Here is a 16072-nt window from a genome sequence, read left to right as displayed (position 1 = left end):
GACGCTCCACTGTGATCTGGCTTTAAAATAATTGATATCATTATATTACAGATTGTGTCGTATTGATTTTGCTGGATTGTTTTTCCTTTTTGTTCAACATCCTGTAAACCTATAGCTATAAAACTTGTGGCTGGCACAGTTTAATGTCTTCCTGTTGTTCAGGCGCCAAAAATGGACCGCTCACAGAAGGTGGGAGCGGTATAAATCCTGCATTTCAAACCACGCTATAGAGGACATTTCTCATCTTTAATCTCTGGCTGAACAATAGCAGAATACATCCTTTGACTTTACTTTGAATTGTAGGAATACACAGGCCAACAATTGTCTGAAACACTACCTCTGCACACCAGTTTTGTTTTCACTTACCTGAATGTGATAACTCTGAGGCATTGGCTGCTGTTGATGGCTTCATAGTCGATTAGGGGGAGATAAATCTGGGAAAGGACGCAGAGCAGCACAGAGAGAGGGGGAGCTAAAGTCTCAGTCCACCGCTTCACTTCCTCTTTTTCACCATCAATCTGGAAGCTTAAGGGATCATTCAGGTCAGGTGACTGTAAGTAAAGTCTTCTCTCCTGTACCAGCTTTTAGGATGCTGTCATGCAGCTTTAACATGGGATCAAACTAAGAACATGTGCTCATGTATTTTACTTAAAGGTCCCATGTCATGGACATTTCTACTGATCATAATTCCATTGTTGAGGTATACTAAAATAGATTGGTTTCTCATACAGCATCTCTGTATGTGTAACGGCTTGTTGGAGCTCCTGCCCCTGAGTCAGGGGGCCGGGTCCGAGGGCGAGGACCGCGGCCGGGAAAGTCAGGGGGCCAGGCTCGAGGGCGAAGACCGCGGCTCTCAGGGGGCCGGGCTCTCAGGGGGCCGGGCTCGAGTGCAAAGACCAGACAGCTCCGGAGGCCAGGCAGGAGCCGGTGTCGACCGGACAGGAACCGGAGCCAGTGGGACAGGTGTCGGCAAGATCCCCCACGGAAGAGGACGAGGAGTTGGTAGGACCCCCGGCGAGACAGATGATGCTGAGGCCTCCAACGAAACAGGACATGGGGTTGGCAGGGCCCCCGGTAGAAGAGTAGTCGGCGGGACCCCCAACGGGACAGGACACAGGGCCGGCAGTACCCCCGGCAGGAGAGCAGTCGGCAGGACCTCCAACAGCACAGGACATAGGGTTGGCAGGACCCCCGGCAGAAGAGTAGTCGGCGGAACCTCCAACGGACCAGAACATTGGGTAGGGACTTGAGAAGGGACTCGAGAGTTGACTTGAAAGGGGACGAGAGGGAACTCGAGAGGTGACTGGAGAGGGGACTCGAGAAGGTACTGGAGAGGGGACTCGAGAGGGGACTCGAGAGGATACTCGAGAGGGAACTTGAGAGGATACTCGAGAGGGAACTCGAGAGGTGACTCGAGAGGGAACTCGAGAGGGTACTGGAGAGGGGACTCGAGAAGGTACTGGAGAGGGGACTCGAGAGGGGACTCGAGAGGGGACTTGAGACGGCCGGTACGCCGACAGGACTCGGGGAGCTGGCGTCGGCTGGAGAGCCAACAGGAGACGAGGTGCTGGAGTCGGCCGGTATGCTGACAGGACACGGGGAGCTGGCGTCGGCCGGAGAGCCAGTACTGGAGCCGAAACTGGAGTCGGGACCATGGCTACTGGAGCCAGGACTGGGGCTGGAACCATGGCTGCTGGGGCCGGCACTGGAGCCGGAACCATGGCTGTGTGGGATCGTACTGGAGCACGGTACCATGACTGTGTGGGCCGGCACTGGAGCACGGAAACATTGCTGTAAGGTCCGGTTCTGGAGCAGGGACCATGGCTGCTGGGGCCGGCACTGGAGCCGTAACCATGGCTGCTAGGACCGGTACCTGAGTACGAGCTGGCTTCCTGACCTTGCGTATTTTAGAGGTCTTTTGGAGGCTCCGTGGACCTCCAAACGCCAGGCGGGATCCCAAGAAAGGGTCAGAGAATGGAGACTGGCACTCAGGGCTACGAGAAAAAACTCTGAGAAACTCAGGCAATGAGCTTCTCAACCATGGCACGTTGTCCACCTCCATTTGTGCCTTTTTGAGGACAGCCTCTTTGTCCCTTTTAGCCGGGGTTCTACTCCATTCAGCATAATGACACTGAAGAGTGTACTCTAGGGAGAACAAGTCCAAATAAAAATAAAAATCTGCTGGGTCCATTGTTGGTCGGTTCATTCTGTTAGAATCACTGTCAAGGATTCGCGGGAAAAGGTAGGACCCAAATGCAGACTACAAAAAGGTAAAGGTTATAAACAAAAGCGAGCTTTATTTAAAAGCTGAAAAACAAAAACATGGCATGAATCAAAAACATTGATAGAACAAGGTAGCAAGAATACCCAAAACTGTCCGTGACCCACATGGAGGGAGACAGGAGAGACCAACAATGAACCGACATGGAACACAGGGGAAGACTAAATACACAGAAGGGTAATCACAGGACAAGACACAGCTGGGCAGGGGAGGAGAAACACAAGGGCAACAGGTGGACACAATCAGACAACCAGACACACCAGGGAAACTAACGACAGGGAGGAGGACCAGACAAAACACAAGGAGGAAGACAAAACACCGAATTGCCCGGATTATAACAGACAAAGATTCATTCTGAAAACTGCACCGGAACAACTCAACGTCAAGGACACGGATTTCAAGTCAATATATGAAAGTAAATCAAGAAATGAAGCAAACAAGCTGATCTTCAAATTCCTCAAAAGCACTGGTCTGAGGACAAGGATTTAATATGAACATTTAATAACTCAACAGTAGGTGGCGATATATGCTCCAAGTGGAAGCGATTCGCCATTAAAGAAGAAGAAGAAGAAAACACCGAACAGACTTAGTAAACCCTTAACCAGACAGACAACACTAAAACCGTGACATAAACCTGGGAGTATGACAATATATGCAAATGAGGCTTGTTCAATGATACTTATTGGGTAATGTAGAGATATCCAGATGGAAAAAACACCTTAATATATATTTTGGATGTTTTGTTTTTGCTTTTCTAAAAAACACGTTGGTTAAACAACATAATCCACATTTTGAATAACTTCGTCATCATTTTTAGAAAGGGGGCATTTTAATCTTTTTCAGACATCGCTACGATTGATATCCAAAACTCAACCCTCATGCCCAAACTAGATTGAGGCAAGAGGAAACACTTGTCGTTTCTTTTGGGGGGGTGGATAGTCCCTTTGAGGGGATTTATTTCCTGAAACTAGAGAAGATAAACTGATTTTATTCGTCCCCCTGCCATGACTACAACAAGAACTTAAAAAAGTTATTTCAAGATGGTCAGCGACACGAGACGTGATTCCTGCGTGAGAGAGAAATTGTTTAAACTCTAAATCTGTGTTCAGTATGCCATGTGGAGGAATCATCTAAATGCTAACAACGTTGACTGAGCCATATCATGGGATGGGGGCACGTGACCCCCCCCCCCCACCTTACACTGCTTCACACACAAAATAATAAAAACATTCCCATGGTTGTAATCTGGTTTGTGATTATTTATTTCATCTAATGACTCAGGATACCTAGTAATGTAATACACACACACACACACACACACACACACACACACACACACACACACACACACACACACACACACACACACACACACACACAGCCAGCTGGGCCACTAGCTGCTGTCCTGCTCTGTTCAGATGCTCCAGCTCAGGATTTGAGGCTGCAGAGTAATTTTCCAACAATCCACATTTCCCGACCATCTGCTGCCGGAAGGAAACAGAAAAAGCGAGGCAGTAATTATTATCCATTTGAGAGTCATAACAAACCGACAGAGCCGCTGAAATGCCTCCTCCGTCTACAGGAGTGCATGAACTGACGTGTTCATAGGGGAAGCAAACAAATCATGTTTTAAGGACAAACATCACACAGAATCATTCTTTGGTTTTTGATTGGGAAAGCGGCACTTGAACCAAATGCAATATAACAACTTGAATTGGTCTGAACTGGTTTGGTGCCACTGCCTCTACATAACAAGTCAAGTTGCAGTTTACATCCATTTAGTCCAAAATATCATCACGTCATCATTGTATGTATTTAAGTTTCAAAGTATAAGGTGTTAAGCTGACGTCTAACCAGACGCAACCAAAATAATTAACCAGAAGTCCAAATTCAGAATTCACAAATGCTCACCTTTATACTTCAGAAAGCATCATAACAAAAAGCCATCCTGAGAAGGAAAAGGTCAGGCATTCATAAATAATACTTACCATTATCAGGATGTGCAATATGTGGTGTCTAGTTTGTAGAAATGTATTGTATTTCTGTGTCTGTAATTCTTGCCGTTTTTGGCAATTTGGTGACCTTTCTTTTTGTACCCACACACACACTTGAAATCTGTTTTATCAACTCATGTCTCATGTGTTTCAACCTTTAAAAACACAACCAGACGCTACTACACCTGCATTAAAACAGAACAAAAGACAGAAGAGTAGACAGGAAGTAGGACAAGGGGAACTCTCTGTAGGCTCTTTCATTGGATAAAACATGATAATACTAATACATAAAATATGTTTCCAGACAATACCCTTTCAAGATGGTCTAAATAGGTTCCCTCTTCACCTCAATGTGTGTGTGTGTGTGTGTGTGTGTGTGTGTGTGTGTGTGTGTGTGTGTGTGTGTGTGTGTGTGTGTGTGTGTGTGTGTGTGTGTGTGTGTGTGTGTGTGTGTGTGTGTGTGTGTGTGTGTGTGTGTGTGTGTGTGTGTGTGTGTGTGTGTGTGTGTGTGTGTGTGTGTAAGAAACATATTAGGGTCAATCAATGAAAGGACAAGCCTCCAGGACTCAGAGTAAAGAGAAGCAGGACTTCTCTCCTCTCCTCTCGTCTCCTCTCGTCTCCTCTCCTCTCCTCTCCTCTCGTCTCCTCTCGTCTCCTCTCCTCCCGCTCCTCTCCTCTCGTCTGCTCTGCTCTCCTCTCCTCTCCTCTCCTCTCGTCTGCTCTCCTCTTCTCTCCTCTCCTCTCCTGTCCTCTCGTCTCCTCTCGTCTCCTCTCCTCTCCTCTCCTCCTCTCCTCCCTCTCCTCTCCTCTCCTCTCCTCTCCTCCTTCTCTTTTAGCCCAGGACTGCTGACTTTTCTCCCAAACTGTGAAATGTCAAGAGGATGCTTGTAATGTCACAACAGCTCATCGGGGCGAGGGTGCCGTTGTTATGGAGACCGCATCACGTCCGAAAGCTCGATGAGACTTTTTTTCACCTGAATAAAAAATAGCAGCCATTTTTTATTTGACCTTTAGTTCCGTTGTGTTTCTGCAGTTATTCTCTAAGAGGGTGCAGCAACTGTTTACTATACATTCATGGCAACGTTGCATTGTGTTAAAAATGAATCATTAAATATACAATTAGTAATCAATCAAAGCATTTTGTGGAATTCTACACTTGAATTGCCGAGTGCACTTTACAGAAAACACGTTGTTTTAAAGAGTTATCATGACCGTTTACAAGCTTCTGATTAATATTATTATATATAAATGAAATGCAACCCAACTGTCCATCAGTGCCGTTTCTCCGTTGATGCATGTCTGAGTAAAAGCAGCGAGACCCTGTTTCTGTCAACGTCGAGATGATGGTTTATCTTGCGAATATTCGCTCGGATAAATGAAACCCCTGACGGCTTCCTCATAAAATATTTCCAGTATTAATGGCTTGTGATGGATGCTGTAAATTCATGTTAAAATGAAGCAGCCATCTTGAGGTTTTGGCATTTCAATTATCCACAACACCCTGCGCAGTACACTCTGTCATTCTGTCAACTTTGATGTTTTAATATTCTGTTTTAAAGCCTGCTCACAAACACACACACACTGTGTTTCGGCATGTCGTGCAAACACACACACCATTTTTGATTTATAGTCAGAGCTATGCCTCAGTGACTAACCAGAGTGAAATATTAATGTGAAGGCAAAATGAGGGACGTGCTCATACATTTTCTAGTGGCTGTGTGAAGAGGGATAATTTACTGTAATCCATTTGATGAGGAGCAAGCAGGCGTTCAGGAGAGCATCCATCAGGACGCTGGAGTTGACTGTAATATGTGATTATCTTGATCAACATGACACCCAAACACACACTTACATATTATGCGCACACACCCACAAAGGTCCTGCTTTGTTTTTTAAATATGAGAGAAAATATTATGTTAATTTCAGGTTGATATTTGTATTTTATGTCTCTACTGGGACATGTCTCCGTGCTTTAATGTTCAAAAAGCTCTTTATTGTTCTCATACTACCTGAGCTGCAGCACCTCTTTTCACCCTCTGTCTGAAACCAGAGCCCAGTCTGCTCTGATTGGTTATCTGGCCGACTCTGTTGTGATTGGTGAACTGCTTAGAGATGACCCGCCCCTTAGCCTATCACGTACAATGTGTTGGAGCACTAGCCAATAGGAGCGCGAGTGTTACTGTTGGAGAAAATACAAGTTGTCTCCTCTTATGGGCCTGTGTGTGTGTGTGTGTGTGTGTGTGTGTGTGTGTGTGTGTGTGTGTGTGTGTGTGTGTGCGTGTGCGTGTGCGTGCGCGTGCGCGTGCGTGTGCGTGTGTGTGTGTCTGTGTGTGCGTGTGCGTGCGTGCGTGTGTGTGCGTGCGTGCGTGCGTGCGTGTGTGTGTGTGTGTGTGTGTGTGTGTGTGTGTGTGTGTGTGTGTGTGTGTGTGTGTGTGTGTGGGGCAGAGCATAATGTATGTTGTTGGTACAGACAAGAGGACACATATTTGTTGTCTCCTGTGTGGAGGAAGTATACGTGACTTTTCAGAGATGTTCCCGACACCTGCCGACGATGCTGGCGCCAACTCGATGTACGACTTTGTAGCTATCTCCTCATTTTGGACCAAGCCTGATGTTTTTCTCTGCTCCGTTGAGCAGCATACCTCATGTCTGTGAGTTGAACCATATCCTTTGTAAGTGACTTAACTCTGCTCCTTCTGGCAAGAATAAATTAGTACCTGACTATTGATTCTCAACCCGGTGTCGAGTGATATTTTCCTAACAGTTACGTAGTGATGTCACTATGTTCCTGAAGTCAAAGGAGTCCAAAAGGGACCATTCAGCAGTGGGGGAGTGTGGGGGAAATACACTAGCCTTTGCAGACCATTTACATGCACTAAAACCTATAAAACACACTACAGCAGTGCTTCTCAAAGTGTGGTCTGTGAGCGCCCCCTAGTGGTCCGTGAGTGGTACAATTTCACATTTGAAATAAATAAATACATTTAAGTTTTCCGCACTCTCGCCGGAATATCTCCGCAATGGAGTGAGGTTAAGTTTCACTTTCGATTGCATGATATAGCCCAGCGCAACACCTTCATCACACACGTTGCGACTTGTTTGTACCCTTTTCAGGCGATTTGTAATCTGTTCTAGAAAAACTATGTGTTTTTTTATATTTGTGGAGTTAGGTGGTCCGCGAGTGTTTTTTTATTGGTCAAGTGGTCCTTGGTATGAAAAAGTTTGAGAAACGCTGCACTACAGGAAAGAGAAAACCCCAAAAAGCATTAAAGGGCCACTTAAAATAATATATGTCAACCATTTCTGATTTCATGCAACTGTGGTCATATGTTTGTAGTTTTGGCCACATCTTCACGACAACATACAGAACCGCAACAAATAAAAAGCTATGAAACTTCAGATTTGTGTCAGGACAAATGTGAAGTTGGCCCCATTGCAGAGAAAGGCAGAGTGGTAAAGTTCAATGATGAATTGCCATATTAAGGTTGACAGTATACCGGCTTACATGCAGGTGCAGGTTCATGCAACATGAATGTGAAAGCAAGGAAACAAGGCAATAAGGAGGAGAAACGAAATGTCAGCAGGTGTGTTGGTGCGTGTGTCGCTATCGACGAGAGGAATCAGGATGAGTAAATGATTCATGAAAGTATCATGTCTGCAGGCAGGTGCAGATCTGCTCTGTGTTTGAGACACTCTTCCCACACGACCTATCGAATACTGGGGAGAACACATCCTCCATGTGCAGTGAAAGTGCTTTTGGATGGGAAGCTCTACCATCTGCCGTCAAGAGAACAGAGTTGACTTGCTTGACTTGTTTGGAGTGGTTAAAGACGATTCCTGATCAGAGTTTCCATCTCAATGCACTCAGTGGAACATTTGAGCCGCTTTGATGCTTTTTCCTACAAGACTTATCGGCAGCAGGAGTCCATCTTCTTCTTCACTCCATTGCTTCCAATACACAGAAGATAAATCAAGTGAGTCCATTGATGTGAGGGGAAATAAATGGACCATTTGTTGACAGAATTTCCCCCCTTCCAGATAATAAAGCGTGTTTTATTCTGCTTCTTTTTCTGGCTCTGGCCTCTCTTCCCGTGTCACTCGTTTGTCTTGACAAATATGTGTGCTTGGTAGCAGACGGCCATATCGGGTTGGACTAGTACGCACGCACACACACACTCAGTCTGGCCTTGTCTGCTGGAGGCACCTGCTGTAGCCTGAGAACAGGTGCTGAGCTAATAATCCCAGCAGGAGCCCTGAATCTGCTTTCTTCTGTCCTCTCTATTACCCCTCTCACGATGTCCCCCTCTGCTCACTCCTAACCAGGTGCATCAGTTCCCCAAACACTCAGCCAAAAATACGAATCCAATAACAACTGAAAACTGGCTGATAGGCAAGGCAAAAGAGGAAGTAGCACTAATTAACACCTTTTGTGTATCCATGGAAGTCAACAGGATGACTTTACCATAGGGCTGCTCAATTAATCGTATTTTAATCGCGACTACGATTATGGCTTGCAACGATTACGAAAGCAACGTAATCGAAATAAAATTACTATTACTAAATTATTATTATTACTTTTTTTTTCCAGTTGAATTATACTTAAAGGTTTTTTTTATAATTGCCAGTAAACTCGAAATCATATAGCTACAACACTATCTAAGATATTGCAGTATTAAAATCGGAGATAATATCCGTCTGGCAATGCGCAATATTTATTTTGTTCAACCCCCAACACCAAGTCCGACGATTTATTTTCTCAGCCGCTCCTCCGCAAGATGGCGTCGCGTGATGTCAGAGTTGCCAAACAAACAAACCCTGGCTTATCGCTAGGGTTGGGTATCGTTTGAATTTCCACGATTCCGATTCCGATTCTACTTTTCGATTCCGGTTCTTAACGGTTCTCGATTCCGATTCTTTGAGGGGCAGGGTAAAAAAATGATACATGCTTCTTCCACCAAAAAAATTACATTTATTCGAGAAACTTTTACACAGGTTAGTTTAAAGTAATATTCACATTAATCAGTCTGTTTATATTCACTGCTATGTAACTTTAACCTGAGAACCACTGAAGCTACAACAGTGCAACAGTCCAACTTTTAAAAACAGTTCTTGTTGAGAAAAACAAGCATATCTGCCTTCTCAGGCATACCGGGAAGAAATGTTTGAACATTTTGAAGTAAAATGCTTCAATCTGGTGCACTTGAAGCAGAATTACTAGAGACTAGATCTAGGGGGTACAACACCCATACGAAAAAGATCGGTTTACATTTTAATAATTAAATAACAAATAGCCTACATGTAACGCATTTTATTTTTGTTGTTCATTCATATCTTATTTTACTATTTTATTTATGCATATTTTTTTATCTCTCCAGTTTAAAACGATATGTCTGGTTTACTGTCCTATAGTATACATTGGAATGATTTCAAACCTGTTTTATCCCAATAATTATAAAAGAGTGCCTTGGAAATATGTGTTTACATAAATTGTGATCAAAACGTTTGAGACCCACTGAGATAACTTAGACTAAAGTGAACTATCTAAAAACTCCGAGTCCTTACCTCACTGAGCTGAAGTTATTAGCCTCTCAGTCTGACTGGAGAGGACTCTCCTCCACATCATTGGAGACACATCTTCTTCTTCCGTTAGAGCAGCTAGCACCAGATGCTAATAACAACAGCGCCGGTTCCAGTGCACCCTCCCTTTCTCCCTCGCTCACGCGCACTTTGGCTGGGAGCTGCGGGGTGCCAGATAAGCCAACATCCCCCATTTTCATCACTTGCAGCGCCCATCGTACAGGGCAAATGAAAAGTGTAACCGGGATGAAAAGGGTGTTACATTTACTTAATTATGAATGTTGTTACATCAAGGCCGAAAATTAGGATGAGCACCAACGGTCAAAACATTTTTTTTTTCTCCCAGAGCTGCCAGCGCAGCACCTCCACAGATCTGGCGCCCTAGGTGAACATTTATAATGCCAGTGCGACGGGCCGGCCCTGGTCTCAGGTTACACTGTAGGAAATGTAGATACAACGCTACATTTCCCGCCCCGCTGCAGTCATGCAGTAGGCTACGGAGAGCGGCGAGAAATATTTCCTCAGGAATCGATAAGCGGAACCGAAATTCACATTTCTAAATGATGCCGTTGGAATCGAAATGTTGGAACCGGTTCCGGTTCGGAACCAGTTCTCGGTACCCAACCCTACTTATCGCTCACAGCGGCTGCCGCCGATAGTACAACTTAGTTTCGTCTATCATGTCTGATTCTGAGTCGGAGGCCACCCAATATCTGGAGTATGTTGTCGACCTCCAACCATATTTATACGAGCCTCTGATGTCGAAGAGGAAATACAAGGAAACGTCACCTGATATCACCGATGAAAGTGCTGATGGCTGATTATCTATATGTGAATAATAATAAGTGAATGTGTAACACGAAATTCAGTAAAAATAAATTACATGAATTACTTTAAGGTACTTGTGTATGGTTGTCTTATTGTATAATAGTTGTGCATAAAATGAAGAAAAACATTATGTGCAGTATGGTCAAAAGTATAATATAATAGTTCAGGGTAATCAACTGTTAAAAACATACTGTTAAAAAAAAATGTCCCCAATAAATGGATGTTTTCAAAGTCAATGAATAATCTCAATTATTGACCCAAATAATCGAGATTATGATTTTTGCCATAATCGAGCAGCCCTACTTTACCATAATGCAAACATACACCCATTCTGCCTTGTCCTATTTATTCATTCATATCTGCTCTCACCTGGGGGGATGGTTTGACTGGATGTGTGGACAGTTTTCCGGTTACGCCACATTGATCACTGCTGAACGAGTCTCAGGAGGGGAAGGCTTCGGGCTGCTGGATGTCTCTCTTTACGCTGTAATTCTATTGCTAAGAAGCTCCATGACAGGAATCCAGTTTGTATGTAGCTGGAAACATCGACGTTCAGCTATGATTCAGGCCACAGAGGGATGAAAGAGTTGAGAAGAAGTAGAAGAATTGTCTCGCCTCAAACCCATGGGTGCTCGAGCTTTCAGCTGCTCGGCTCCTAGACTCTGGAACTCCCTGCCACGACACATCCGACAGTCTGCTTCCATAACAACATTCAAAACCCAACTCAAAACCCACCTGTTCAAACTGGTCTTTATAAACTGTACCCTGTGTCCTTTTGTGTCCTTCTATAGTCCAGTTTGTCTTTTCTTACCCCGGCTGATACTTCACTAAATCCACTGTTTTAATTGTTCCCTATATTGCCCCTAGGTGTCCTTGGGTGTTATGAAAGGCGCCCCCCAAAAAAGATGTATATAATTGAAAGCTTAAATTGACAAAGGCGATTTGGTGGGATTTCAAAGCAGTTTCACAATAAGTAAAGGGATGGTCATCCATTTAGTTATGGTACCCTAAAGAAAAAACGGTCAGCTTATGCTGTATAAAGGACATCCTTATCATTATCTAACAGTTGTTCCTTTGGTTTCACTTTTTACAGGATCACAGAATTAACAACTATATATACATTTTTTATTTTAGAGATGTCTTTGTCCACACGTATACAAAGTAAGTTTTCTTGGCAAGTTGGAGAATGTTTTCTAAATGAAGGGCATGTGTTGTCAAGTTGATTAAGATTTTTGTTCATTTGCATGTTTCATGTGTTTTTATATTTGCTTAGAATTAGTTTTCTAAGCGCGCGTTTTGGGCCGTTTTAGCGCGTCAGCCACCGTATTTTTCTTTCGATTTTTTCCATCAAAAGTATAGATCGTACTTCAAATACGAAGATACATCTGCAGATACATTTTAAACATGATATAATCCACTTGAGCATGATTCAAAAGGAAGTGAATACATTCCCTAGAATATGAAATGACTCTTTTAAAACTAAGAAAGCTTGAAGTTTTCTCAGCTAATGCAAAACTTCTTGTTAACAATCTTGCCCAGTATCTCCAACCTCTCTTCACCTCCTCCTCAATAAAGTCTGCTCACCTCGGGCAGAAACTCAATGTTTTGCTCTACAGTCATCCGGCTGAAGTGCTGCAGGAGCTGAAACTCTCCAACCTCCTACTCCTTCTGCATCTTCCCTGAAAGCAGATATTTGTCAGACTGCGTGTTTCTCATTCTGGTGCTCTACAGTCGGTTAACTACAGGCTGCAGCAGGACTGATTTTTAAACAAGCACAGACTCGGGGAAAATGTAATATATGTGATGTGGTGTTTGGTTGCTCTCAAGTGACAGTTTCACTTGTATTGTAAAATGCTTGCATGCACCGGCCATTGTGCACACACGCGGCAAGTATAGTGTGGATGCAGGTTGTGTGGATGTTCGTGAGCACACATGCACCCCGAGGAGTGTGTGAGCTGTACAACTGGGTGTTGAAAATGCTTCTCTGCCTGCAAGTCTTAGCAGAGAAATCAATGTACTCTTTGGAAAGTTTTCTCACAGGGGAATAAACATATTACTTTTTAATTTTGAGGAATAACTATAGATAATGATTGTGCACTATATGACTCGTGTCATAGATCAGATGTGGTGTGAGTAGTAATACAAATGCCACTTCAATCTCATTAGTATGCAGAAAAAGTGACAGGTCGCCCCGCCCCTTTTCGACAGGAAGTCCCGCCTTATTTGACCGGAAGTCCCGCCTTTTTATTTTTATTTTGAAACCGGAAGTCCCGCCTCGTTCGACCGGAAGTCCCGCCTCGTTCGACCGGATGTCCCGCCCCCGCTTCCGGCGGATGTCCCGCCCCCGCTTCCGGTTTTCAAAATAAAAAATAAAAATAAATTAAAATTTAAAAAATGAGAAAAATAAAATGCCGTTGTTTTCAATCAATTAATATGCCTAGGATATATGTCCCGCCTCCTTACCACTTCCTGTGTGGTTAATCCTGTATACAGTATCGAATGTAACTTACAAATACTTGCAAATAACATGAAATTAATCAAAAGTAAGGCATCTTAAAAACATATATTTAAACCTCTCTGTCTTTGCAAACAGGACATGACAGGACATGAGGGGAGAGAACATATGGTGGAGGAGGGGGAACACACACACACACACACACACACACACACACTTTCCCCGCCCCTCACCCTCTCCCTCTGTCTAAATAAAAAGCCATCGTCTTTAGTCACTCTTAAATATTTTTCAAGTCGAGAGAAAATGGCCAAGAGACGTCTTGATATGAATTTAATCAGCGAAACACCGGTGACAACTTACAGCCATCCGTTGGGTGCTCCAATCAAGAAACGAATGCAGTTTGTATGCCGGGTTCAGACGCCTACAGCCGAAGAACTTCACGAAGAATGGATTCTAAAAAATGGCGATGTTTGGGGTTATATATTCAACTATATGGCTAATGAACTGCATTTCTACAATCTGAAGAATGGAGAAACGTATGGACCCCGTAGTGTTAAAGCGACACTGACCTCAACAGATTGGGCTGTGTTAACTCTGGTGTCTTCCCGAGATCTACAAAGCAACCATTGTATCGGAAGAAGTAGTGCATCAAGAAACCATCGTGGAACCAGAGGTGTACAAGATATTTGCAAAGAAAAACAAAGAAACACAAACAGCATGCGAGATTAAAGAAGAGCCTGCATCCTTACCCCTCAATGTGGAGGAAGAAGAAGGAGATATTCCCACACAACCAGAGGGGAGAAGAGTCCTGACAGGCACCGTCTGGGAAACTAAAAGCGGACCCTCTGGGCGTTGGTATTACCGCTCAAGCCGTTTGGTGACGTTGGGTAAGGACTCCTCTGATGATTTTGTTTTGGAGTATTTTAATTCTACCTGCGGGGTATTTCAAACGTCCTTGAGGGTGCCTCTGACTGCATGGATGGAAATGATTGAAGGAAAAGCTACAAAGCTTAAAGAACTTTTTAAACAAAGTCAGACATCGATGGACATTATACTGGTGAAAAAGACCCTCACTTTTGCAGAGGACTCCGCCCCCCAGTCAACATAACAAGTCCCACCCACCTCAGCAGATCATTTAAAAAGTAGGGACCCCGCAAGGACATTTTTAGAGAGCAGCAACTATGGATCTGAGAAAAACCAAGTCTCTCCCCACGATATGCAGCCTGGATCAAACGCCTACAGGACCGCCATCCTCACCAACATTTTGGACACCAGATCTGGACAGCGCTATGGCTGACATTGATATCACGGGGTGGCTGGATATGCCTCAACCTCCATCCAAGTCTCCAGAGGAATCAACAACAACAGTAGGCATTGATTCGCCATGCTTTCCTTATGCTCCCAAGGGTGATGCTACAGAATGTATTAGGACATCGGCATTCCTGAACACAGTAAAAGCGGTTGTAGTTCATCTGTTGGATAGAGTCGTGTACCTTTACAGAAAGGAAACATGTAACGGATGTCAAGTCGATCACCCCAGTCAGAGGCAGCACGAGTGTTTATTCCCTACCGATGAATACTATTTGGATCGACACTATGATGAAGTGGTAAAGAGACTGTGGACCGTTCGTTTCATTCCAGCCATTCGGGACGCTCTGCACCAGAACCACCTTCATGTGTCAGAGAGGAGAGTCTTTGGAGCTACCGAGGCGATTCTGCACAACCTCAGAAACACCAGACTCTTTGAGGCTAAAATCGAGAAACTATACGAACAGCTGGTAGAGAACGTGTTTTATTTTTTTGCTTTCATATATAGTAATAGTATTGTAAACGAAACATGTATAGTGTATCATGTGCTTTCATTGTATGCTCTGTTTTTTTGACATTGCTTTTGGTATTTGTTCAACACATTCGCAGCAGTCGGTTAGCGGGAGATGATCTATAAGATTATTATGATCCGGTAATGGCTCTACAACACCATCCTCTAGTTTAAATGTCTTCACTTTGTTTCTTTTTCTTTTCACCTTTCTTCTTTTTGTCTTTTTAGTTTTCCGTCCTATGGTCCCTTTTCTTTTCATTCGCATTCTGCGTTTGCTTTTAATTTTTCTTCTCCTTTTCATGTTGCTTTTTCTTTTTCTTCGTTTTTCTTTACTTTTTCTATTCTTTTCTGCTAATTGTCGTTTGCGATCTTGGCGAGTGGCATGAGATATACTGTTTCTATAAAGGTTATCTATAATACCATCTTTTAAAGAAAGATATTCTTCATATGTCATGTTATCATGGTCCTCTTTTGTCCTAAAGACCTTACATGGATATGTTATAGAGGAGAGCTCTTCTTCGGGAACATCCTCTCCCCTACTTTGTAACATCCAGTCAGTAAGCCCATATCCATTATCCTGGTTATAATAAGGGTAGGCTACATCAGACTTGGTTTTTCTCAGATCCATGGCTAGTTTTTAACGGTCGTCCTTCGTTTTAGATGATTTGCTGAGTGGGGTGGGACTTATTGCGTTGAGTGGGAGGCTTCATCTGTAGAAAGTACTCTGTTTGAGGAGATTTCGTAATAGTGGTAGTTTGTCATTTTGAGGGTATTTCAGTGAAACAAGGCTGTTTTGAACATTTGACAGATTTATGCTTAAATTCTCTGGGAAAGTTACTGAAAGATACACTCTGTGTATAAAAGCTGAAAAGTAGATAATGAAGTACTTTGTGTCAGTAGATTTCGTTAAGAATCTTTGACAGATTTATGCTTAATTCTCTCAAAAAGGTTACCGAAAGATACACTTTTGTATTTAAAAGCTGAAAAGTAGATAACGAAGTACTTTGTGTCAGTAGATTTGGTTAAGAATCTGACTCTTAATGGCAGTTTGTCATTTTGAGGGTATTTCAGTAAAACAAGGCTGTTTTGAACATTTGACAGATTTATGCTTAAATTCT

Source organism: Pseudochaenichthys georgianus, chromosome 24 (assembly GCF_902827115.2).
Source record: "Pseudochaenichthys georgianus chromosome 24, fPseGeo1.2, whole genome shotgun sequence".
NCBI lineage: Eukaryota > Metazoa > Chordata > Actinopteri > Perciformes > Channichthyidae > Pseudochaenichthys > Pseudochaenichthys georgianus.
The sequence above is the reverse complement of the archived record's forward strand: the minus strand, read 5'-3'. Positions refer to the sequence as shown.